The following is a 24,960-nucleotide window of genomic DNA, read 5'->3' as shown; positions in this document are numbered from 1 at the left end:
AGAAAGTGCTGACTCAAGATAGTATTGAAGTAATCATAGAGATGCAATAAAATGAGTGAGAAATGTTCACACAATAATAAGACCTTACATTTTAGATAGCACTTAGATTCCAGGCAGCATTCCAAGTGTTTCACACATTTTAACACCTTTAGTATTCACAACTATCCCAAGAGGTAAGCAGGCATTGTCATTACAGAAGAGAAAACCACACTAGCGAGCATTTACATCCCTTCTCCAAGGCCATCTAATGAATAAGTGGCCAATTCAGGAAGTGAACTCAGCATGGCTTCCAAGATAGTACTCAACTTCTGAGATATGACTAGTGACAGAAGGCTAAGGCTTAATAAACATTAGCAAATTAAATTATGGAATAATTGCATTCTAGCAATATCAGACTCTGGACAACAACATTCTCTTGTTGACTACGATCCATCATGTAATTTTGTACCAGAATCCTCCCAATTTCTAACAAAAAGACCCTGGGAGTCAGCCAACATACTTTATACCCTTTTTACTAATCAATTCTGATTGAACCTAGAGATAAAATTAGCTCTAGAAACTTGCACAACTTTCAAGTCCTCACCCCAATGCCTCTGGCTAGATTTTTGTTGGCTGGATGACTTCACACAAGGGGGTGCCCACACCAAATGTTGAACCCAGAGATAGAGTATTTCATAGGTATTTCTGCTATTGTGGGATCATTCTAATGTCTACAATCCTACCTCAAGCTAAACTTAGAAGATGATTCAAACCTTACTCCTCTGGGGAACACAAGGTAAGTGACGTGTGAACGTTGCTTTGTGCTGCACTTGGCCAGCCTCTGGACTCTAGCTTTATTAAGAGAAGATGACAGTTGCCAAAAAAGTAACTTGTTGCTAAAAATTTACCAAAGTTGGTTAGTTAAGATTGGGTTCAAGTAGCAATGATCAACTTGAGTTACTCTGAGCATGAACAAAGTGTTTTATTTATTTGAATATAAATTAAAAATACAAAGATATGGATTCTCAAATACAGGAATATAGACTGACCCCAGGAAAAAGGATAGACCCTGGAAATGGAAAACTGCCAGGGGCTCTGGGATCACTTTTTCTCCATGCTTGTTTTCTCTGGACAGACAGGCTTAAAAAGTACAAACACACACACACACACACACACACACACACACACACATACACACACATACACACAGTGGTAAAATACATATAACATAATATTTATTATTCTAACCACGGTAAGTACAATGCAGCGGTATTAAATATACCCACAGTATTATATAATCATTCTCATTGTTTCAGAGGCGCAGACTGCAGAGCCGCCAGACCTGGGACCTCCGCTCCTGGGAGGGCGGTTGCAGCTGCACCTCTGGGAGCTCTCACCCTGCCAACACGGAAGAGGCGGGGCTCCCGCTTGTCCCCTGCTCCCCTGGCTCCCTGGAGCCTGCAGCCCCCGGGGTGCCTCCGAGATGGGAACGGGCGCTGACAGCGGAGAGAAGTCAGGCAGTGGGAGCAGGCACTTCCGAGCCTGTGGGAGGCCGAGGGGTCTTCCTGGGCCCCCAGGAACACAGAGACTCCTGATTCCGCGAGCCGTGGCAGGGCGGCTGCAGGAGCACCCGGGGAGGGCGGGGCTCCTGCCTGCCCCGTGGAGCGTTATAGCCCCTGCCAGAGTCTCTCCGCGGCATCCTGTGTCTTGGTAGCGGCGGCTCCAGATGGGCAGCTGTTGCCGTCACTATTACCTATACCTAAAACTTTTTCATCATCTCCAGCATGAACTCTGTACCCATTAAACAACTCCTCATACTCCTCTCCCTCCCAGATCCTGGTAACCTCTATTCTACGATCTCTATGAATTTCTCTACTTTGGGCATGTCACAAAAGCGGATTCATACAATATGTGTATATCATTTTGCATCTGACTTATTACATTTAGCATGACGTCATCAAGGTCCATTAATATTGTAGCATATATCAAAATTTAACTTTTTTTGTGGCTGAATAATATTCTACTGTATATATACACCATATTTTGTTTTTCCATTCATCTGTTGATGGACATTTGTGTTGTTTTCACCTTTGGCTATTGTGAATAATGTTGCTATGAATGTTAGTACACAAATATGTTTGAGGCCTTACTTTCAACTGTTTGAGATATATGTCTAGGAGTGAAGCTGCTGAATTACATGGTAGTTCTATGTTTAGCTTTTTGAGGAACTGCCAAACTGTTTTCCACAGTGGTTGCACTCTTTTACTTTCCTTCCAGCAAAGCACAAGCATTCCCTTTTCACTCCACATCCTTGTCAATAACTGTTATTTGTCCCCTTTAAAAGAATTATAGCCATTCTAATAAATGTAAAATGACATTTCATTGTGGTTTTGGTTTGCATTTCCCTAATGACTCATAATATTGAACATTTTTTATGTGCTTATTGGCCATTTGTGCAGATCGGCTTTTGAATTACAGCTCTAAATTTTTGCATTTCTGCCATTCAAATGACTCACTCAGATAGATACTTAAATTTCTTAGTCACAACTCCAAATTCATGAGTGACTACACCATTCTAAATGGCAGCAGCCAGGTGCCCACTCCTGGCCCAGTCAGTTATGGCAAGTTCTGTGGCCCAAATACTACATCAAATAGTACCTCCTGGTGTCCCTTTGGGTGGAACAGAAGTGGGCAAGGGAAAGAAGTTAGCAGGAAAGGAATTACTTTTATCTGGAAATACCAAAAACTGACAACATTTCTCTTTTATTTATTTTATTTTACTTGGAGTAGGATAAAACCACTGAACACATGCACACGTAAGTTTATTGCAGCACTATTCACAATAGCAAAGACTTGGAACCAACCCAAATGTCCATCAGTGATAGACTTCATTAAGAAAATGTGGCACATATACACCGTGGAATACTATGCAGCCATAAAAAAGGATGAATTCATGTCCTTTGTAGGGACATGGATGAGGCTGGAAACCATCATTCTCAGCAAACTATCGCAAAGACAAAAAACCAAACACTGCATGTTCTCACTCAAAGGTGGGAATTGAACAATGAGTTCAATATACTTCTTAATTATATATATATAAATGTATATATTTATTATACTTTAAGTTCTAGGGTACATGTGCACAATGTGCAGGTTTGTTGCATATGTATACATGTGCCATGTTGGTGTGCTGCACCCATTAACTCGTCATTTACATTAGGTATATCTCCTAATGCTGTCCCTCCGCCCTCCCCCTAACCCACAACAGGCCCCTGGGTGTGATGTTCCCCTTCCTGTGTCCAAGTTTTCCTACAAATGTATTTTTATTGGAAAATACCCAAATAATGAAATATGTACTATTAATTTAGTATAACTTTAGATTCTAAATTATGATGAGTTTGTCTACAAGTATTTATCCTATTACATTTACCTAATTATTTTATTTTTTAATCATTTACCTAGATTATTCATAAAAATTGTGATTGTAAGTATTAAGGTGTGGGACCACCATTGCAAAATTATAACTGAGACAGGAAAAAAAGATTTGACCTAACTAACTCCATGTTCCTTCTAACCTCCAAGCTGTCTTTGTTCATTCCTGGGCATAGGCTGAACTAACTTTGGGAGGAACATAGTTTATAGTTTAGCTTTGAGACAACGACAATAACAGTCCTTTCCCAAAACAAACCTTACTGCCTGTGGACTTCACTGCCTAAAGCCGAAAGATTAGAAGTTATGGTAACCTTACTAAATTCAAGATGCAGTTATTTTTATTAAATAAATATGAATGTCTTATTTATTAAGGATCCCACAAGCAAAGATCATTCTGTCTTGGGCTGAGTTTATAGTTTTGTAACCCTTATGCCACATTTTGATACGTTACAGTATTTGGAAGGGAGAAGTATGAAATTTCTTGATGATAAATTGCAAACGAAAATGTATGCTGGCAATTAAGACATTTCTAATATTACTTTACCAATAATTTTAAAGCTAGCTTGTCTATTAAAGCTTTTACTTAAGTTATGTAAACTTGAATAAGCATTTGACTAGTCTTTTCTTTTTGCTAATAAAGTAATTTGGTTATTTTCTTAAGCCAATTAATTAGAGCTCTTTAATATATTTTCAGTAGTGAAACATTGTGTACACAACACGTCAATATATAGAAGTATTAGGCATGCCAATAGAAGTACATCTTATAGATTTATGAAAAACCTTTTTTTCCTATCTTAGACTTTCAGATTCTTAACCTGTTTCACAACCCTAGGCAGTTTTCAGCTAAATAGCCTTAAAATTGCATATTAAAGGAAACAACTCAGGTGAAAATGAAATAGCAAAATTTACATCATAAGGTACAGAGAGGAAACGTTTGGTAGTGCTTAAGGGAGATTAAAGATGGATGCCAAATCAAACATAAAATTATAGAAATCTGTCATAGGATTGTATAAGGAGACCAATTTTATTTGGATAGGGACTACGTATCTTTTAAATGCACCTCTGAGCTCTGGGCAGAGCCCATATTGAATCCTAGGTCTCCAAAATGGAAAATTATTATGAGATTATACCCTGCGATGCTTTTATGATGCACTCAAATTTTTTTTTTACAAAGACATTTCTAAGTTTCTAGATCACACTCTTCCTTAAAAACCCAATAGTAACCTCTGTTGCGGTAACTATTTTTGTCCAAAATAAAAGGTAACACAATACAAAAGTAAGCAGTTCAACAGCTGAGACAAACTTGTCTGTTTACATTCTTGGTGTTACATAAGAAAAAACAGGTTTCTCCCCTAAAGGGAGTCTGGTGCCTTCTTCATTTTCTTTAAGAAACCCCAGGTTAGTATAAACTATTTGAGGTCCCCCATGCAGCAGAGGGTGCCAGAGAAAGGAGAGACAGCCAAAGTAAATGAAGAAAACAGAATCCAGTCAACTGAGAAGAAAAAAACTTGTACTCAAAAAAAAAGTTCCTAGAAGGAAAACAAAAATAAAAACATGAGGGCCTTTTAAATACAAACATACACAGATGCACACAGACATCCTTCTTTTTAGGGGAATTTAGCCACTTCAGAGGACTTATTCCCCATAAGTTGGAACTTCCTTCAGGTTTGATCAAGTCAGATATAGTCAATCAACCTTAATGGGAAAAAGACTGGAACAACTACAAGAGCAGAAACAAACAACAACAACAACAAAAAGTTAAGCCAAACAAATGATTGCACAACTTATATGATTACTGAGCGCTCTAATGATAAGGATTGTTAACTTTAGCCAACTTGTTGTTAACATTAGCCAAGACAAAACTTCAATTTAGCTACTTACCTAGGGATGAGTCTCAGGCTGAAGAAGGCTCTCTACCATCCTAGAAGCAGGCAAAAAAAACCTCATCTTCCTTGTCGGAAGTGAGCTCAAACTCCATAAAGGAGTTATCCACCTTCCATCATCATGGAAGTAGAAAAACTTGTCTTTCTTGTTGGAAGCAAGTAAAACTCCAATAAGAGAGGGAGTTGTATAGCAAAATAAACTTTAAATCTAAACAAAATTCGAGGAGATTAGGGATTCTCTGAAGGGGTTTCTCTCAGACCGCAGCAAACTGTTCTGTTGGTTTGAGTCATAAAGTTAGCTCATGCTGGTATCAGGCACTGATAGGAGATTTGTCAAAAGTCAGGGGCACCTCCACTCAGAATCCCTTCGTGGTTACCAAAATGTGAACCCTGAAAATTTGAGACAGGTCTCAGTTAATTTAGAAATCTTATTTTGCCAAGGATGCACATGTGTAACAGCTTCAGGAGGACCTGACAACATGTGCCCAAGGTGGTCAGAGCATAGTTTAATTTTATACATTTTAGGGAGACATGAGATATTAATCAACATATGTAAAATAAACACTGATTATGTCTGGAAAGGTGGGACAACTCAAAGTTGGGAGAGGACTTCCAGGTCACAGTATATGAGACAAATGGTTGCATTCTTTTGAGTTTCTGATGAGTCTCTCTAAAGGAGGCAATCAGATATGCATTTATCTCAGTGACCAGAGGGGTGACTTTGAATAGAATGGGAGGCAGGTTTGCTCTAAGCAATTCCCAGCTTGACTTTTCCCTTTTGCTTAATGATTTGAGGGGCCGAAGATATTTTTCTTTCATACCATGATGGGTGCTGGAATCTTGACTATCTCAGGTTGCAGAAGCATAGGGTCTCCTCAGTTAAGTAATTTATTCATCGATATTTCTTCTCATTCAATAATTAAGTTCCAAATTCTGGCTAATGCCAGATACTATGATTGATCTTGGGGATGCAAAGATGAATAGAACAGTCCAACAACTGATGATCTCATAGGGGAGACTGGAGACATAAACAGATAATTTAATATAGAATACCATTACTGGTTATATACCCTAAGGAAATGTAATTAGTATGTTAAAGAGTTATCTGTATTCCCATAATCATTACAGCATTATTCAAAATAGCAAAGATATGGAATCAGACTAAGTACCCATCAATGAATGATGTATAAAGAAAATGTGGTATGTTTTGTACACATATAGTACACCGCGGAATACTCTATAGCCTTAAAAAGAAGGAAATTCTGCCATTTGAGACAACGTGGATTAACCTGGAGGACATTATGTTGAGTAAAATAATCCAGGCTCAGAAAGACAAATGCTTCAGGTCCTCACTTGCAGGTGGAATGTTAAAAAGTTATTAGATGTAGGGGGTAGAATGGTGGCTACCAGAGGCTGCAGGTAGGGGCAGCAGAATGGGGAGATATTGGTTAGAGAAGAGAAAGTTTCAGTGCAGCAGAAAAAAACAAGTCATTGACATCCATTTTACATCCTAATGACTATTGTTAATAATTTATTGTATATTTCAGAATTGCTAAGGGAGTAAATTTCAAATGTTTTTACCACAAAAATAAGTATGTATGGTGATTGATATGTTAACTAGCTTGATTAAATCCTTCCACATTTTATATCCTTTCAATTGCCAAAAGGCAATTGAATGCCAAAAAGGCCATTATAACATATATAATGTTATATTATATTATAACATTGCATTTTATACCATAGATATACATAATTGTAAACTCAATACAATTTCTTTAAAAATAAGGTACAAAACCACTGAAGTGCCATAAAAAATGCACCTTTTGCATGACTCTAAGGTTCTACTAAAATCATATCAGTCCTTGACAAGAAGCCTCCTGAGTCCCTGGATGTGAGGTAGGTGAAGAGGGAGGGTTGAGGATGGATGGATGTATCTTAGACCCTTCATACGGACTGTAAAACAATTTTTTGCAAACCTAGCTGTCAGCCTCTGTTTGCTGCCTGGGAGATATTTGAGATGTTTCCAATGGCTGCTGAAGGTATCTGCCATTTCTTCTTTGGTCCTACCTGTGAATGACTGAGAGTCAATCTTGCACTGGTGCAATTAAAATTCACCCATCAATTTCTACAAACACTTTAGGAGACCTGCTATGTATCTCTGTGTGTTTACTTCACAGAAGGTTCACAGATAATACCATTTGACTTACTTGAGAATGGAATATGATAGTGACAATTTATTTCCCTTTTTTTCAAAGAGAAGGGGAAAAATTGTTAAATATAGAATAAATTAATGGGCTACTAAGGGAAATTTGGCCAAGTGTTTCACAGATCATTTGGCAAAATATCAAAATGAACTTAAGAAAAAGTTTTGGTGATTAATACCCCAAAACTAAATTTCAGCAAAATAAAAAGTATAGAAACCAAACTGTGGGGCACTGGGGAGAGAGTGTGTTAGAACGCTCGAGACCTTTGTCTTTTTGCCTTTGAAAGGATATAAAAAGGGCAATAAATTAAGGAAAGACTTTTGCTGTTGTTGCCTGATATGGTTTGGATCTGTGTCCCTGCCCAAATCTCATGTCAAAATGTAATCTCCAGTGTTGGAGGTGGAGCCTGGTGGGAGGTGATCGGATCATGGGGGTGGATTTCCCCCTTGGTGCCGTTCTCATGATAGTGAGTGAGTCCTCATGAGATCCGGTTGTTTAAAAGTGTGTGCCACATCCCCCCTTTCTGCCTTCTTCCTGCTCTGGCCATGTGAGGGGTTTGCTTTCCCTTTGACTTTCACCATGATGCTAAGTTTCATGAGGCCTCAACAGAAGCCAAGTCAATGTCAGAATCATGCTTTCTGTACAGCCTGTGGAATAGTGAGTCAATTAAATCACTTTTTCTTATAAATTACCCAGTCTCAGCTATTTCGGTGTAGCAGTGTAAGATTGGACTAATATATTGCCTGAGACACGAATATTTGGGAATTGAAGAAACCAAGCAAGGAGGGGGAGAGAGAGAGAGAGAGAGAGAGAGAGGAGAGAGCTGTGAAGGTATGATTATTGTGAAAAAAGTGGAAACAAATTTCATTTCAGAGACGAAGAAGATGTCTCCTGTAGCCTAGGTGGACACAGGAGTATTGAGACAAGTTATTTAAGTCAGAGTGAGTGGAGGCTCAAGTACATTTGCAAGCTGTGTGGGCTTTGGATGGTCCTTTGTCATTTCTGTTTCTCAATTTTTTCAAATATGAAATGAGAATTTTACTCCTTGGGATGTAATTTGGTCTATAAGTTGCTCAGTATATTGCCAAGTACTTAACATGCACCTAGTAAATGGCAGTTATTATTAGTGTAAATATTTTAAATTTATTTAACAAATATGTGTTGTACACCTACAATGCACCAGGTAGTGTTTTAGGATCTGATACTCGGGAGTAGAAGTGTTGTCTTCTTAGACAAAGCTCATTCTCTATAATCTCTTTATGTTGATTTTGCTTGAAATCTTAGCTGTGTGGCTGAAAAAGACAAGAACAGATTTGGACGTGTAGATGTAGGAGTGAGAGAGAAGCAACAATTACATCTCCTTACTCTTTGCCCATTCCATACAGGAGATGATAGACAACTTGGACCACTATACCACATTTATGATATATTCACCAGGGCATCTCAAAAACTCCAGAAAATCCTTGATTTTCTCAGGGTCATCAACTGGTACCAAGCCTTCTGTGATGGTTAACTTTATGCATCAACTTGACTGGGCTAAGGTATGCCCAGAGAGCTGGTAAAGATTATTTCTGGGTGTGTCCATAAGCATGTTTCCAGAAGAGATTTGGAATCAGTAGACTGCACAAAGAAGAGTCATCCTCACTGATGTAGGTGGGTATCATGCAATCCATTTAGGACAGAAATGATCAAAGAGGCAGAGGCAGAGTGAATTCTCTCTACTTGAGCTGGGACATTTCTCTTCTCCTGCCCTTGGGCATTGGAACTCCTGGTTCTCAGGCCTTTGGAGTCAGACAGAGAATTACACCATTGGCTTCTCTGGTTCTCAGGCCTTCGGACTTGGGCTGAGTTACACCACTGGCTTTTCCCCCAACTTGAAAATGGCATATTGTGAAACTTCTCAGTCTCCATAATCCTGTGACCCAGTTCGTATAATCTGTGTATGTGTGTGTCTGTGTGTGTGTGTGTGAGAGAGAGAGACAGAAACACATACACCCACAGAGAGATTATAATTGGATTGCCATATAGCACATGGCAATATACTCACAATCCACAAAAATTTGAACAAATGCTGAGACTGAGATGGAGGAGATTTTTTATCACCCGTCTTTCCCTAGTTACCTTAAACGTAGAAATTATGTTGGGGTTTTCCAGAAAAGAGAATATATAATTCACACACACATACAAACACTCACACACTGAGGAAGGTTAGGCATTCAAAATCCTTCTCTGCCCCCATCCCACCACACTTTCAGCTATTTTATGGATCAAGAGCTTAATTTTAGGGTATATGGAAACTTTTAAAGTTCAGCCCATTATTTCAGATTACTGTAAGTGCTTACCACCACCTCCTCCAACACACAGCTATTTGTTCTTTGCCTCTCTCCTTGTCTTAATACTCAACACAAAGTATGGGTATAGATGTGTATGTGTGTGTGTGAATTATATAATTTGTTTTCTGGAAAACCCTAATATAGCTTCTAAATCCAAAGTAACTAAGAAAAGATGGATGAAAAAATCTCCTCTGTCTCAGTCTCAGCCCTTGTTCAAATTTTTGTGGATTGTGAATGGATTGCATGTGCTCTAGAGACTATAAAGGCTGACATTATATGGAGGAGTTTAATGTTGAAATAAATCTGCAACAAGTGATATGACATGTATTTTAAAGTGTGTATGTTGTTAGGGTCCCTCAGAAATTATCCCAGTTGCCCATTTCCTTACTAGCTCTGCTGTGCACATTGGCCAGGTGAATCCAATATCCAAATGCTCAAACAATTGAGATTATAAGCATTCCAGGAAGAATGTAAAAATGAATAGAGTCCCTGAGTTTATTGTGTCAAATAATGTCTCTTTATAATAATGGAAACCAAATGAATGAAAGAAACAAATATGCCTTTAAGAACATTTAAAGCTGTAGAAATAGCAGCTGGTGAAAACAGCATAAGGAATGGGGGAAGGGGTAGAGGTAAGTCTATTAGTAAGAAACAGCTGCATTATCAATTTATTATAATAGTGTAGTGTTATTAGTTTGCATTCCTACCATATAGTGCATAGGATGATTTGAGTAGATAGAGAAAATCTGGAGTGTGGGACACTGTGGACCATGATGGAATGCACTTTAGATAACATGAGGACAGGGAAAGATTTCTGAGAAAAAAAGCAGGAGAAAGGGACAGGATGGTTTTTTCAGAACATGAAAGGGAACATAACAAAGAAAAATAAAGTATTTTAAATTTTTGACTAGTGCCAGTCCTCTCAGTTCACTGAACACCTTTCTATCTATACCTATATTTAACTTTGTCTTGAGTATTAAGACAACGAGAGTGGCAAAGAACAAATAGCTATGTGTTGGAGTGGGTGGTGGCAAGCACTTACAGTAATCTGGGACAATTGGGCTGAACTTTATTTTTAAAGGTTTCTAGATATCCTAAAGTTAAACTCTTGGTTTATAAAATAGCTGTAGGTGTGTGGGGGGGTGTGGACAGAGAAGATTCTTGAATTAATGCCTAACCTGCATTTTTTCCTCCTTTTGAGACTCAGTACAGCAGGGATTAACATCCAGGTTTTGGAATTAGACCTTGCTTTGGATTCTGGCTCTTCTGTTTTAAGTCTGAGTTAATACATCTTAGAATGGACAATAAGAGAATCTTTTTTAGAGTTACAATGATGACTAAAAGAGATAACACATACAAAGCATTTCTCTCACAGTGCCTATAACATGGTAATGGTCAATAAATGGTACACATTATCGTTTATTGTTATTATCTGTCAGGGTTGTTAGGGGGATTGGGATCAGGTGATAAAGGAGGACTTCCACTTTAAAGTTAACGCAGGTGGATATATGAGAGACCTACTGCTTCTTAGATGGCAACCAAATCAACTCAGGAATTGAATCCCCCCTCCCTCGCCCCACTACAAACCAAGTTTAGAACCTATTCTGACGTATCCAGCCCAAATGATGGAAAACCGAGAGGTGAGAACAGATCTTGGGTACCTCTGTTTACTGTAAATAGCTTGCACTGTTTAAAAGAGGTAAAATTGCATGAGGAGGGTAGATTCCTTTGCAGTGTGTTAGGAAGGAAGGAAGTCTGGGCATGGGCAGGTTTGGAATGTTATGACTATGAGTGGCCTATGAGTAACTAGTTTGATGTATGAGTTGGAGACTACAGCTGACTTTAGATAGAGGCTCATGGAATTGAGCTATGAGAGGGAACTTTTAAGCATATATACAAGATATATGGCAGAATGAGCCAGAAGCCAAATGTTCTAACCTAATCTCTATGTCACATAGTTATCACATTGGAAGTTTTCTTTGTTGAGCAAATCTGGCCATCAAGATGTCTTTGCTGGAGGCCCCCTATGCAAGGGTGGTGAAAAGTAACTGGAAACATGATCAGAATAAATAGAGTTTGAGTTGTGGCTAGTGATGCACTCAGCACTTCTCTACAGAGCACAGAAAGATACCCTGTGTCTTGGTTGTGATAGAACAGTCTTGAGAAGTGAGGATGGCTTACACTCATCCTAACTTCCACCTCCAGGGCTTCTCAGGGCAGGCCAAAGGGCATAAAATGAAAGCTTTCACTGAGCAGGGCACTCTATTTTATGGGGATATATGGCAGAAGGAAATGAATAAATCTTAAGGATCAGGAAATGCTTGGGTTTCCAAGTTGATCCTTGTGACTGACATCAGTGGAAATGTAACCCAATTCAGGTTGGCCCATTTGGGGATCCCCAAATTATTCTCATTCATTACAGTCAAAGAAAAGAGTATTTATCACAGTACTTTTCTCATACACACCCCTTGCTTTTGTCTGATAAATTAATGAGAAGTATTATATGCAGGTTGAAGCTTGGGAGATATTAAGACACAGCTCTGGATGTTTGAGTTGAGATGGACCTTAAAAACTATCCAGCTCTTTTAATTCTCCAGCATGCAAACAAAATGTGGTGGGACTTCTTGGCCTCCATAATCAAGTGAGTCAATTCCCATAATAAATCTTCTCTGATATATCTACATATATCCTGTTGGTTCTGTTTCTTTAGAGAACACTGACTAGTAAAGAGTACATCTGTCAAAATTTACAATATTAAAAAATAAAACTAATAATTCTAAACAGTATAGTTATTAAAAATAAATTAACATTTAATTAGTTAACATAAATTACATTTTTTTGTGATAACATATTTTATGGAAAATAAGTCTATTTTCCAAAAAAAAACCTAAGTGACAAGAATGGCATTGTTCCACATTTTTAAAATGTTTAACTTCATAGGAGATAGCTGTATTCTCACATCTGCTTCTACATTAATTTTGCTGTAATTTGCTATTATGAATGAAATGTATAAAGAAAATCCAGCCTCACATAAATATGCAGATGGAAAAAGAGTATTTTAATAGCTATCTGATATAATTATTTGATACTACACTAAAAGTCAAGAGGTAGCATTATGAAGGTTAGTTGCAATATGAAATATAAAAAATACATTTTTCATATACTGTTATGTTAAAGTCTATTGATTTGTCTTTACTGTGAATATATATTTTATTCATGTATGCTTTCATAATATCCTGCTATGGTCATTTGAAAAATATTAATCCACTGATTTCTGCAGATCTTCCAAATGTTTATACATTTCGTTATGTCAAGAAATCTCTTTTGCTAATATCACCACCAATCTGAAAATGGAAGTCTTTAATTATTGGGTAACTTTCAAGCTTTTGGTACTGCATACAAGTTTTCTAACTTTTGCTTGTGTGCTCAATTTTATTATTGTCAACAAATTTCTCAGTTTTTTTCATTGAAATGCTGGGCTCAATGTGCTCTAGTATGAAACTGAAGGGTATATATGTATTTCTCAATTTGTCATAAAGAATATTAAAAATACAAATACTAAGGATTTAAGATGTAATGAAATTAATTATTTTTTGGCTCATTAAGAACCTTCCTAAGTGAATTTGACTTTTTAATATTGTGAGTAGGTAACAGTAAAAAAAAAAAAAAAAAAAATACGACTACCAGCACAATTTGTTGTGGCTTCCTAAAACACCAGAGTTTTACCCAGATTTATTTTGCACCATGAAAAGTAGAGTTTGGAAAAGAACTCTATTTTCTTTAGCCTCCCCTCCTTATTACCCTTCTCAGCCTCTGGTAACTTCTATTTATATTCAATATACTCATTAATTCAAGTTTGGTTTTTCCAATTCATGAACACTTAATATCTTTCTATTTTTGGTGTCCTCTCCAATTTCTTTCATCAGTGGTTTATGCTTTTATTGTAGAGATCTCTCTCAACTCTTTGGTTAAGTTTATTCTCATGTATTTTAATTTTTGTAACTATCATAAATGGTATTAATTTCCTAATTTCTTTTTTAGGTTATCTACTTTTGGTATATAAAGTGCTATGGATTTTTGTGTTTATTTTGTAGACTACAAGTTTATGGAATTTGTTTCTCAGTTCCATTTTTTTGACAGTCTTTAGGGTTTTCTAAATATCATAGTATATCATTTGTAAACAAGAACAGTGACTTCTTTTCCAATTTTCATGTCCTTTATTTCTTTTTTTTTTTTTGCTTTTTTTTAAAAAAATCAACATAGATTTAGTGGTACATGTGTAGGCTTGTTATATTTGTATATTACATGATGGTGAGGTTTGGGGTACAATTAATCTCATCACCTAGGTACTGAGGGTACTGAGCATAATACCCAACAGTTGCCAATAGTTTGTTTTTCAACCCTTGCCCCCCTCACTTCCTCTCCTCTGTAGCAGTCTGCAATATCTATTGTTGCTATTTTTTATGTTCACAAGTATTCAATGCTTAGCTCTCACATATAAGCAAGAACATGTGGTATTTGGTTTTTAGTTCCCGTGTTACTTTGCTTAGGATAATGGCCTCCAGCTGCATCCATGATGTTGCAAAGGACACAATTTTATTCTTTTTTATGGCTGCCTAGTATTCCGTGATGTGTATGTACCACATTTCCTTTATCTAATCCACCATTGATGGGTACTTAGGTTGATTTCATGTATTTTCCATTGTGAATAGTATCACAATGAACATATAAGTTCATGTGCTTTTTTCACAGAATGATTCATTCCCCTGTGGGCATATATCAGTAGTTCTGTTTCAAGTTATTTGAGAAATCTCCAAACTGTTTTCTACAGTGGCTGAAGTAATTTACATTCCCACAAACAGGGTATACATGCTCCCTTTTCTATGCAGCCTTGCCAGCATCAGTTGTTTTTTGACTTTTTAATAATAGTCATTCTGACCGTTGTGGGATGGTATCTCATTGTGGTTTTGATTTGCGTGTCTCTGATGATTATTGATGTCAAGCATTTATTCATATGTTTATTGGCCACTTACATATCTTCTTTTGAGAGTGTCTGTTCATGTATTTTGCCCATTTTTTAATTGGGTTCCTTTTTGTTTGTTGAATTTATTAAGTTCCTTATAGATTCTGGGTATTAGACCCTTGTCAGATGCATAGTTTATGAATATTTTCTCCCATATGTAGGTTGTCTGTTTACTCTGTTGATAGTTTCTTTTGCTGTGCAGAACCTGTTTAGTTTAGTTCTTAGTTGTCAATTTTTTTCTGTTGCAATCTTTTTTGAGTACTTAGTTATAAATTATTCTCCAAGGTCAATGTCCAGAATGGTGTTTCTATATTGTTTGTTAGGATTATTATAGTTTTAGGTTTGACATTTAAGTCTTTGATTCACCTTGAGTTAATTTTTGTATATGGTGAAAGAAGGGGTCCAGTTTCATTCTTCTGCATATAGCTAGCTAGCTATCCTAGCACTATTTTTTGAATGGGGAGTCCTTGCTCCATTGCTTTTGTGGTCAACTTTGTGAAAGATCAGAGGGTGTGTGGCTTTATTTCTGGGTTCTCTATTTTGTTCCATTGGTCTATGTTTCTGTGTTTGTATCAATATCATGTTTTGGTTACCGTAGCCTTATATTATAAAGTCAAGTAACTTGATGCCTCTGGCTTTGTTCTTTTTGCTTAAGATTGTTTTAGCTATTTGGGCTCTTTTTTGATTCCATATACATTTTAGAATGATTTTTTCTAGTTATGTGAAAAATGATATTGGCAGGTTGATAGGAAGCATTAAATATGTAGATTGCTTAGAATAGTGTGGCCATTTTAATAATATTTATTCTTTCAATCTATGAGCATGGAATGTTTTTCCATTTGTTTGTATAATCTGTAATTTCTTCCAACAGTGTTTAATAGTTATTCTTGCAGAGATCATTCACCTCTTTAGTTATATGTGTTCCTAGGTTTTATTTTGTGGCTACTGTAAATGGGATTGCATTCTTTATTTGGCTTTAGGCTTGAATGTTATTGGTGTATAAAAATACTATTGATTTTTCACATTGATTTTGTATCCCATGGCTTTACTGAAGAGGCTTATCTGTTCAAGGAAACTTTTAGAAGAGACTTTTTAGGATTTCCTAGGTACAGGAATTTTATCATCAGTGAAAAGAGATAGTTTGACATCTTTTCCTATTCAGATGCCTTTTATTTCTTTCTCTTGCCTGATTGCTCTGGCCAGCACTCATAGTACTATGTTGTATAGAAGGTGAAAGTAAGCGTTCTTATCTTTCTGTTTCTCAAGAGAATTGTTTCGAGTTTTTGCCCATTCACTATGACATTTGCTGTGGGTGTTTCATAGATGGCTCTTGTTATTTTGATGTATGTTCCTTTGATGCCTAGTTTGTTGAGTGTTTTTATTATGTATGAATGAAGTATGCTATCAAGAGCTTTTTCTGCAAATATTGAGATGATCATATGGCTTTGGTTTTAATTCTGTGTATGTGATGAGCCACATTTATTGATTTGTGTATGCTGAACCAAACTTGCATCCCAGGAATAAAGCCTACTTGGTCATGGTGAATTAACTTTTTGATGTGCTGCTAGATTTGGTGTGCTAATATTTTGTTGAGGACTTTTGTGTCTGTGTTCATCAGAGATATTGGCTCATAATGTTATTCTTTCAATGTGTCTTTGCTTGGTTTTGCTATTAGGGTGATGCTGGCTTCATAGAATGAGTTAGACAGGATTTCTTTTTCCTTGTTGTTTTGAAATAGTTTCAGTAGAATTGGTACCAGCTCTTCTTTGTACATCTGATACAATTCTCTTGTGAATCCATCTGGTCTAGAAATTTTTTTTGGTTTGTAAGTTTTTTTTTTAACTACTGATTCAATTTTAGGTCCTGATATTGGTTTATTCAAGGTTTTAATTTCTCCCTGACTCAATCTTGGGCAATTGTCCATTTCCAGAAATGTATCAATTTACTCTAGATTTTCTAGTTTGTATGCATAGACGTGTTCATAATAGTCTCCAAGAGATCTTTTATATTTCTGTTGGATTGATTCTAATATCCCCTTTGTCATTTCTGATTGTGTTTATTTGGATCTCTCTCTTTTTTTCCCTTGTTAATCTAGTTAGTAGTCTATCAATCTTGTTTATCCTTTCAAACAGCCAATTTTTTTGTTTCACTGATTCTCTGTACAGATTTTTGGGTCTCAGTTTTATTAAGTTCTGCTCCAATTTTAGTTATTTATTTTCTTTTGCTAACTCTGGCATTAGTTTTGTGTGTGTGTTGCTAATTCCACTAGATGTTGTATTGGGTTGTTAACTTTAGATCTTTCAAACTTTTTGAGGTAGGCATTTAGCACTGTAAGCTTTCTTCTGAACAGTTATTATTTTGCGGTATCCCAGAGATTTTGGTATGTTGTGTCTCTGTTTTCGTTTATTTCAAAGAACTTATTTATGCCTTAGTTTTGTTGTTTACCCAAAAGTAATTCAGGAGAAGGTTGTTTAGTTTCCATGTAATCGTATGTTTTTTGGAGATATTCTTGGTATTGCTTTATATTTTTATTCCACTTTGGTTCAACACAATGCTTGATATAATTTTTACTTTTTTTGAATTTATTGATACTTGCTTTATGGCTGAGCATGAGGTCAATCTTGGAGTATATTTTTTGTGCAAATGAGAAGAATGTGTTTTCCGTGGTTGATGGGTGGTGATATGGTTTGGGTGCTCGCCCCCTTCAAATGTCATGTTTAAATGTTATTCCCAATGTTAGAATTTGGGCGTTGTACAAGATGATTGGATCCTGAGAACAAATTCTGGTGAAAGGAAAATAAATCTTGGGGCCCCCAAATCACTAAGCTAAGAAGAAAAGTCAAGCTGGGAACTGATTAGAGCCAACCTGCCTCCCATTCTATTCAAGGTCACCACTCTGCTCACTGAGATAAATGCGTATCTGATTGCCTCCTTTGGAGAGGCTAATCAGAGATTCAAAACAATGCAACCATTTATCTCTGATCTACCTATGACCTGGAAGCCCCCTCACCACTTCGAGTCTTCCCGCATTTGCTTTGAGTCGTCTCTCCTTTCCAGACAGAATCAATGTTCATCTTGCATATGTTGATTGATGTCTTGTGTCTCCCTAGAATGTATAAAACCAAACTGTGCTCTGACCACCTTGGGTACATGTTGTCAGGACCTCCTGAGGCTATGTCATGGATGTGCATCCTCAACCTTGGCAAAATAAACTTCCTAATAAACTGAGATCTGTCTCCGATTTTGGGGATTCACAGTTTCTAAATCAAGCCCTTTCTGCTTTAATACTTGGTACTTCTGAAATAGTAGCAATTTGTCCTAGCTGAAATATAGTAATGAAATTTAAAAACATTTCTTTAAAAGGAGCTCAGTTGTTAAAAGTCAGCTTAATTAAAGGCTAACATCCAAGACGAGTGTGTGTGTGCCTGTGTTTGTATTTAAAAGGTCTTCGTGTTTTGTTTATATTTTCTCTCCTTGGACCTTGTCTTTTTTGGAGCAAAAGTTCTTTTTCTTCTCAGTTGACTTAATTCTGTTTTCTTCATTAATAGCTATTGCAACAGAGGCTACTCCAGGGGTTTTTAAGAAAGAGGGTACTTCAGACACTTAGAAATGTCTTTGTTTAAAAAAAATTTTTTTAAGTGCATTGCAAAAACATCACACGGTCTAATCTCAAAATAATTCTCCCATTTTGGAGATCCAGGATTCAGTGTGGGCTCTGCCCAGAGCTCAGAGATCCAGTTAAAAGATAGGTAGTCTCCATCTAAATAAAATTGTTCTCCTTATACAATTATATGATAGATTTCTATAATTTTATGTTTGACTTGGCATCCATCTTTAATCTTTCTCTAACACCACCAGACTTTTTCTCTGTGTATCTTATGATGTAAATTTTGCTATTTAATTTTTGCCTGAGTTGTTTCCTTTAATATGCAAATTTAAGGCTATTTAGCTGACAACTGCCTAGGCTTCTGAACCAGGTTATCAAGAATCTGAAAGCTTAAGATAGGAAAAAAAGTCTTTATGAATCTATAAGATGAACTTTCTATCAGCATACATCTATGTATTTATGTGTTGTGTGCACAATGATTCACTACTGAAAATATATAAAAGAACTCTAATTAAATGGCTTAAAGAAAAATAAGTGATTAAATCAAATACTTTATTAAAAAAGCAAAGACTATTCAAATGTACTTTCAAGTTTACATGACTTAAGTAAAATTTTTAATAAATAAGCTAGCTTTAAAACTATTGGTAAAGTAATATTATAAACATATTAAGAATTGCCAGCATACATTTTTGTTTGCAATTATTAAGGAATTTCGTACTTATCCCTGCCAAATACTGTAAGGTGTCAAAATTTAGCATAGTGGTTACAAAACTATAAACCTAGCCCAAGACAGAATAATCTTTGCTTGTATAATCTTTAATAAATAAGACATTTATATTAGTTTAACAAAAGTAGAACTATAAACTAAGTTCCTCCCAAAGTCCAGGAATGAATAAGGACAGCTTGGAGGTTATAAGCAAGATGGAGTCACTTAGGTGTTATCTTTTCCATTGTCTCAGTTAGAATTTTGCTGTGGTGAGCTTCAAACTTTAAATGATGACCATCACAGTTTTTATAAATAATCTAGATAAATGAATAAAATAAAATAATTAGATAAATGTAATGGGATAAATACAAATATGTCAGAATTTAGAATCTAAAGTTATATTAAATTAAATAATAAATATTTTATTATTTGGGTATTTTCCAATAAAAATAAAAAAAATTCTTTTTAAAAAAATTTTCTTTTTAAAAAGGTGAACAATTTTTATCTCATTTAAAACTTATTTAAAGGTTATGTATAAAACAAGGTAAAAGGAACCAGGAAATATGAGAGACTTAAGAAAGTTATAGAAGCAAAGAGGTATCTTTTGGTAAGAACACTTAAAGAAAAATAATTTTATATGAGAAAGAATCTTGTATGGTAAACGTAGACCTAAAATAAAATGACTAGTTGTTTTTCACAATAGAAGGATTTATAAAAAACAAAACAAAACAAAAACTTTTGGGGATTCAGCCCGGGTACTCGTGTGAGCTGCTGCTCCTGTGGTTTGTGAGATTGCCTGGGTCTAGAGTGTGGAGCTCCTCCGTGACAGCGAGGACATCACCAGGCCTAAAGCATCAAAGGGAAAAAGTGCAGGACCAGAAAAAAAAGTAATCCATCCATTTAGTGGAAAAGCAGCTCAAATTACAAGAGAGGCCCACAAACAAGAAAAACAGAAAACTGAAGAATGAAAAAGCCTTGTGTCTCAACTTTATTTGTGAAAACCTGCAGTGGTTTCAAAATCATCTTGATCCCCCATAAAAGGGAGATCTAAAGAAAGATGCTTGTGAACTAATTGAAAGATACTAAAATCGATTCAGCAGTGCGCTGGAGCAGATTGAGTTACATAACAGTGTCAGGGACAGGCAGGGGAGGTGGCACTGTTCCTGGGAGACTGTCATCAAGCAGACGATGGAGCGAGAGTGAGAGCAGTATGAAGGATATGGCCTTGAGATTCCAGACATTCTAAATGCAAGTAACCTGTAAACATTTAGGGAACGCGACTTTAATCTGAAGAAATTGCCAAACACTAAAATAAGGAAAATTTGTGCTAATGATGCAATTCCCAAGAAGTGCAAGAGGAAAACTATTATAACCGTAGACCAAGATTTAGGGGAATTGGAACTAAACAATGAATCGAGTGACTCAGATGAGGAAATGACTGCAGTGGCCTAATTGTCTTCACTTGAATTGAAAAGAAATAATTTAAGAGCTTCAAATTATATTCATTGATTATGGTACATAATTGTCAAGATAAAAGAATTTCATACTGACATTCATTTATATGATAAGAGTTTAATTTGCAGTTTCAAAAATGGTGTTATGATATTTATTTTAAAATGAAGGTTGCTTTTCATTAAGTTGCTAAAATAGATAAACATGATCTGCAAAAGCTGTTTAATCTTTTTCATCTGAATTTTGGGCCAGAAGGGAGCAATATAAGTAAGGACAAAAAATGTTTTGTTTTTCTTGTGTATTTATGATCACCTAATTTCACATTTTGTGAAATGGACAGTAATCTGTTTCCTAAAAGATTCCTGTGGGTACTTTCTGAACTGTGATAATAGCAAAATTGTCTTTCAGTAATATTGTCACACTAATCCTTCTTCTAAGCATGAAATCCATTTTCCTTTTTTACAAAATAAGGGAAAATGTGATAAGAAATTTGTATACACTGAGGCTGGGCGCGGTGGCTCACGCTTGTAATCCCAGCACTTTGGGAGGCCGAGGCGGGCGGATCACGAGGTCAGGAGATCGAGACCACGGTGAAACCCCGTCTCTACTAAAAATACAAAAAATTAGCCGGGCGTAGTGGCGGGCGCCTGTAGTCCCAGCTACTCGGAGAGGCTGAGGCAGGAGAATGGCGTGAACCCGGGAGGCGGAGCTTGCAGTGAGCCGAGATCGCGCCACTGCACTCCAACCTGGGTGACAGAGCGAGACTCCGTCTCAAAAAAAAAAAAGAAATTTGTATACACTGGTGCATTATAGATTATTATTTATCATCTGAACCAGAGTTAAATGGTAAAAAAAAAAAGTGATGATTTTTATGTTGATGTCTTACAATTAATTTACCTTTTAACAAAGGGGATAAAGAGTTTCAGTTTACTTCCTTTTTAATTGTATAATTTTTTTGCTTTTTTATTGTGAAAAGTGATAGGTTTTATTTGTGGAGAGAGAACTAACGATCAGAGAACCAGTGATTTTAATTATGTTACTTTTTCTTCTAAGAGATAAATTAAATTGCCATATAATTCAGTATTTTCAGTATAATGAGAAGCATGAATGTTGTATAATTTTCTTCCTCAAAAAAACTCGTTAAATGCAAGTATCCTTAACATGTTTTTAAAGGAGCACAATGCGGGTGTATTTGAGTATTTTCCAGAAAAGAATAAAAACATCAATACTGGATTAGGTTAACTGGGTGTCAACTAAGACTTGTTAACAGTTTACTTAAAGTATTATAACTTTTCTTTACTTCTGAAAATTACAAATAAAATTTATTTCTGCAAACAAAACCTTTTATATGATCCAGTTGTCTATAATTCAAGGGAAATAATAATGGTCTTTCTAGAGACTGGGTTTGATGTAAAGAAAAACTACTTATACACTAAAGAATTGATTAGAAAAATAAATTACTTGAAGTTATTTATTTACTCTTAATAAATTTTAAGATATTTTAATTTTTTTACCGCAAAGTTCAACTTTTATTGCATTTCACCAATTTTCATTTTCTTCTCCCTTCTTTTAAAAAGCACAAAATAATAACGCTCTCCTTCAACTTATTTTCAGCTCATATAAGATTTTTTCCCCTCAAGTTCTGTTTGTTGTGGCCTGAAGTTAACCATATTTTCTTAAAGATCTCAAGGAAATGTTTTCTTCCAACATAATATTCTGTACACAGCAGAAGGTCTTTTGTTTTGCCTTTTGGTAACTGGTCTAATAGATATTACATTTCATCAAAATAATTCCTATGCCACTATGATTAAGTTTTGGTTTGCTTAGAAAAAAACTGAGATTAAAAATTTTTTTTAGGTTAGAGTTATTTTATTTGTGTGTATTGCCTGTATGTGCTTTTTTTTTTTTTTTTGAGAAGGAGTCTCCCTCAGTCACCCAGGCTGGAATGCAATGGCAAGATCTTGGCTCACTGCAACATCTGCCTCCCAGTTTCAAGCGATTGTCCTGCCTCAACCTCCCAAGTAGCTGGGACTACAGGCATGGGCCACCACACCCAGCTAACTTTTGTATTTTTAGTAGACATGTAGTTTCACCATATTGGCCAGGCTGGTCTCAAACTCCTGACCTCATGGTCCACCCACCTCGGCCTCCCAAAGCGCAGGGATTGCAGGCATAAGCCAATGTGTGCAGCCTTCTATATGTGCTTTTAAAGTACTTGTGACATTAAGTTACAGGGCTTTGAATCCTGGGTCTAAAATTGACACCAAGTACTGCTAACTCTTGAACACTGACAGTGATTAAAGACTCATCTTCAGGCCCCATAAAAGATGCCAATCAAAATAAACTGCATTTCTGAGTCACAGGTTCAGAAATTAAAACTATTCAACTCCTCAAGTCCCAGGGACCATCATGGAAGAGGTGGGAATGTGAGATTGTAAGGGCTAATTTTGAGAGATAAAATAAGTTCAGTTTCTCCATAAATTAATCATTAATGTGAAAGAGACATGGATTCAAGATCAGCATATGGGTCCCTATGTCACATAAACAGGGTTTTCTTGAAGCAGTAAGTGACTCATAAATAAAGGTTGTAAAGGTCATAAAGGGCTCATAGAAGTTATATCTTATGGGCAAGATTAAAATTTTATAGTTTGTTTATATGATTTTGAAAAACAAATTTAATTGGCTTTATTATGTTTTTATTAGGGCTTATTATTTGGAAAATTAAGTCTCCTCTCTAAAAGAATAAAGGTTTTCACCTTTTTTATGAAACTCTTGAGTTATCACTTTGGTCAAATGAATGACTTATTTTACAATGATCTATGATATCAAGTGTTTTAAACCTTTGATATTTGATGAACTTTCTAAAATCAGATTATAAATTGTTTTCTTCTGATTTAATTAATCCTTTGAGATATTAGGTTTCCTAAAGTCCAAAAATGAAATAATTTGGCTTATTTGCCATAAAAATTATACAAGAAACATTGTCAATTATGAATTAGTGTTTGAGTTTTTAATGGTGTATTTGTATAAATATGTTATTGAAATGTGTTCCAAAATCATGGGAGACACACATAATTCTGCTATGACTTAGTATACATTATCAGCAATAATTATGTTAAATTGTTGTGTGCCACAAAGATAACAGATTTCCTTGTCAATTGTGTCTTTGACTATGGCTGCCCTAAAGCCTTTTGTCATCCATGGATGATTTTTGTCTTGCTTTGATCTTCTTTAGAAGGTGATTTTATAATCAACTACAGAAATCCAACAGGTGTTCTTAAATGCAGGTTTCTGATAACTTTGGAGATTATAACATTAGAATAAAGGAAAAAACTTTCAGGACTCTCATGGAGAGCTGAAATGTTCATGAATATCAAGCAGAACAGGAGTTAACTGTGTGAACTTAACTAATAGAAGACTAAAGCAACCTTTTTAACTTTGTTTTTCAGAGTCAAGAAAACTTTTAAGCTATTTACAGCTTTTATCAATTGAGTAAAGTACACTCCTATGAATAAAATTTGGAGCATATTTGTTTCTCTCTACCTGATTTCTCTAGAATTTGGAAACTATTTGTAAGAATTCTTAACTTAAGACAATACAGTTATTTGCATAAGTGCATAAGAATTTGTTTTCTTTTGTAACAGGACACAATTAGAGAAACTGGTTATTTTCCCAAGGCTTTGACTGGAATGGTATACTTTCCTTTAAGGAATCAAACTTAACTTATGGAGCCAATAAAAGCCCCTCGGAAAAACTGGCCTCATGTCTTTTTCTATACAGCCCTTGTACAGGGTTCCTGACCTGTGATGAGTAAAGAATATCATTTTCTGACAGACCCAGGAGCCCCAAGTATATCTTAGAACCTCATCTGGGGAGGATCACCCAACTCATATGTATTTGGTGGCACAAATCCATGGCTGGGCTCAGCTTTAAAAAAGACTTATCTGAAGTTTCTTCTATGAAACAAAGTTCCATCAAAGCCAATTTAAAAGCCTATGTAAAAAATACTTATTCTTGCTGTGCTGTATACAAATAATTAGGCCAAGTACAACAAAGCAGACCAGTCTTACCATGATTTGTCTTTAGTAAATATGAGAAAGTGGAGAGAGAAAAATTATGTTTCAAAAACTATAGTACACCTGTTGTTAGATTCTGGTCTTGCCCAATATTTTTTCATTTTTATTATTTTCTACAGTTTGACTGAATTCTAATTTTTGCTGGCTACAAGTTTTCAAAATAATGTTTTCAATTTTTTTCCCTTACTTTTTTTCCAATTTTTTTCCAATTTTTTCTAATTTGGAGTCACTGAAAACTAAGCTGCAATTTTGTAAAGCCCTGCAA

At 35.8% G+C, this 24,960-nt stretch overlaps 1 pseudogene; it reads left to right on the top strand.

Annotated features, from left to right (window-relative positions):
- The first annotated feature begins 741 nt into the window (after positions 1–741).
- On the top strand, positions 742–20,619 carry LOC116467862 (translation machinery-associated protein 16-like; annotated as a pseudogene).
- The last annotated feature ends 4,341 nt before the right edge of the window (positions 20,620–24,960 follow it).

The sequence above is a fragment of the Hylobates moloch genome, unplaced genomic scaffold (assembly GCF_009828535.3).
Source record: "Hylobates moloch isolate HMO894 unplaced genomic scaffold, HMol_V3 SCAFFOLD_5, whole genome shotgun sequence".
NCBI classification, from domain to species: Eukaryota; Metazoa; Chordata; class Mammalia; order Primates; family Hylobatidae; genus Hylobates; species Hylobates moloch.
This window is presented reverse-complemented; position numbering and strand designations above follow the sequence as displayed.